Source organism: Myotis brandtii, unplaced genomic scaffold, assembly GCF_000412655.1.
Source record: "Myotis brandtii unplaced genomic scaffold, ASM41265v1 scaffold311, whole genome shotgun sequence".
In the NCBI taxonomy this organism is placed as follows: domain Eukaryota; kingdom Metazoa; phylum Chordata; class Mammalia; order Chiroptera; family Vespertilionidae; genus Myotis; species Myotis brandtii.
The window spans coordinates 3,327,246-3,329,859 of record NW_005361913.1 but is presented as its reverse complement, the minus strand read 5'-3'; the positions used below and the strand labels follow the sequence as shown (position 1 = coordinate 3,329,859).

At 39.8% G+C, this 2,614-nt stretch overlaps 1 long non-coding RNA gene across 1 annotated transcript in view; it reads left to right on the top strand.

The window, feature by feature from the left end:
* Positions 1-2,175, top strand: part of LOC106726734 — a 13,331-nt gene extending 11,156 nt beyond the window's left edge. Inside the window, exons 2-3 of the long non-coding RNA XR_001362829.1 lie at positions 930-931; positions 2,165-2,175. This is a non-coding gene — a long non-coding RNA (uncharacterized LOC106726734). The remainder of the gene's footprint in view (positions 1-929; positions 932-2,164) is intronic.
* The last annotated feature ends 439 nt before the right edge of the window (positions 2,176-2,614 follow it).

The window sequence follows — 2,614 nt, the reverse complement described above, 5'->3', positions numbered from 1 at the left end:
GCTGCTCTGCCTCTGTATCTATTTTTGTTCAAAAGTTTATTATGGTCTTTATTATACATAAATGGGTGAGATCATGTGGTATTTTTCCTTCATTGACTGGCTTATTTCACTTAGCATAATGCTCTCCAGTTCCATCCATGCTGTTGCAAATGGTAAGAGTTCCTTCTTTTTTACAGCAGCATAGTATTCCATCATGTAGATGTACCACAGTTTTCTAATCCATTCATCTACTGATGGGCACTTAGGCTGTTTCCAGATCTTAGCTATGGTGAATTGTGCTGCTATGAACATAGGGGTGCACATATCCTTTCTGATTGGTGTTTCTGGTTTCTTGGGATATATTCCTAGAAGTGGGATCACAGGGTCAAATGGGAGTTCCATTTTTAGTTTTTTGAGGAAACTCCATACTGTCTTCCAGAGTGGCTGCACCAGTCTGTATTCCCACCAGCAGTTGGTGCAGTGATCTTTGAATAAGGGATACAGAAACATTAAACTCTGGTGTCTGCTTTGTCATCAACTGGTTGTGTGATCTTAGGTAAATCACTTGACCTTTCTGGACTTTGTTTTTCTCTATAGTTCTTTCTAGTTCTATCTTTATAAATATTCTAGAGGCCCGGTGCACAAAATTCGTACACTCAGGGGGAGGTGTTACTCAGCCCGGATTGCGAGAGGGTGCAGGCCAGGCTGAGGGACCCCACCAGTGCACGATTGGGGCTTGGAGGGACATGGGAGGGTGGCCAGCCAGGGAGGGACCGAGGGAGGGCTCCAGGGTGTGTCTGGCCCATCTTGCTCAGTCCTGATTGGCCGGACCCCAGCAGCAAGCTAACCTACCTGTCGGAGCATCTGCCCCTGGTGGTCAGTGCACGTCATAGTGACTGGTCAACCGGTCAACTTTCTGCCCTTTGGTGGTCAGTGCACATCATAGCAAGCGGTTGAGCAGCCTCAACATATTATTAGCATATTATGCTTTGATTGGTTGAATGGTCAATAGAACACTTAGCATATTAGGCTTTTATTATATAGGATAATGGACCCTTAGAATAATATTCTAACCTCACAATTTGTGATCTAGAGAGAGGGAAATCAGAATTTAAATGGTAGCATAGCAAATAAAATGTTAAGAAAATTTGGAAATATATTCTGTGTTGCCTACTCTTTCTATTTACCCAGTATAGGCTCAACTTGGCAATTTTATTGCTCGGAATATTAGCTTATGCCCCTAGTCTATCAAGTGTGATTAAGAATAAAGTATGACCTCACTTGGAAGGATATGTCACCCCTCTATTTTAGATGCATGTTTTAACACTTCTGAGTGGGAGAACACATTTTTATTTTAAGGTTTATTTTTATAATAAATGACCCAACTTTAGTGTTTTGAAGTTGGTAGCGTTTTCACATAGGTGTTTCCTTTCTACTGATACAAGAAACGAGTTCACTTAACTTGAAATCTGCAATGCTTATTGATTATGAGAAAGAATAGAAAATTAACGACTTTGGGAATCCATGTCACAGTCAAATTGAGCAGAGAATGTGCTCCTTGCGGGGGGGGGGGGGCGGTGCTCAGGATTATGAACTGCTATTAGTTTTTCATTTCTACCACTGAGCATATCTAATAACGCTCTTTTCAGAAGTAACTGAACTTGCAGAAATAGCTCATGAAGTCATTTTCTATTTAAATGGTCTGCACTTTTTAGAATAAATACTCTTTAACTGGGACGATATTAATATATGTCTTTGACAGCAACTGCATTGCGAAGACAGCCTTTGCAAAACACTTTTGTCACCCATCCAAGCATGGCTCTTTTATGACAGATTGTTGTGTATCTGAAGGAGCTATTGTGTCAACAATGAGCATCATAATGAGTCTAAAAATCTGACTCAATGGAACAAATGTATTTTAATGGCATGCATTTTACTTTAAAAGGATGTACCAAAATAGAGCGAGAGTTTGAAAGCTGGGCATTATTTTATAATGAAAGACTAATATGTGGGTAGTTCTAGCTAAAGTAAGAGTATAACTGGGAATGAAAATTGACTTAGGGTAGATAAAGTAATCCCATCAGCAAACCACAAATGCTATAGGGGAGTTGTCTGCACAGGTACAGGAGGGAAATTAAAAGGGGTACAGACACCCAGGAGTGGCCTTTACTGAAGTTCACCCCAGTGAGAAGGATTAAATGGGACATAATGCTCCCTTCCTTTTGCACTCAAAACACCTAACAGCTTGTTCTGAACTTGCAAGATCACAATTACTAAAATGCCACACGAGCCATCCTGGAATAACCTGTTTCTTTCAATGTTTAAATTCTACATGTTAAGTGTGCTGTAACATTAAGGGGAAAAGAGCTAAGTTTGGAGACCGAGAGAAATTTTCTAACATTTTTGGGATAGTGTGTAAGGGATTTATTTTTAGAACCAGGACCAAACATGCATCTAAAAGGTGATGTTACATAACAAGAATTATCATTGGTATCAACATCATTATATTTCTGGGATTGATTTTTAAGGACCGTATATTATTTGTATTTATGGTAAGAAAATTGGCATTTTATGGGAGTATAGTGTGACAAGCATGTTAAACTCGCGGCTGGTGGGCCGCAGGCCTCGTTTAAAT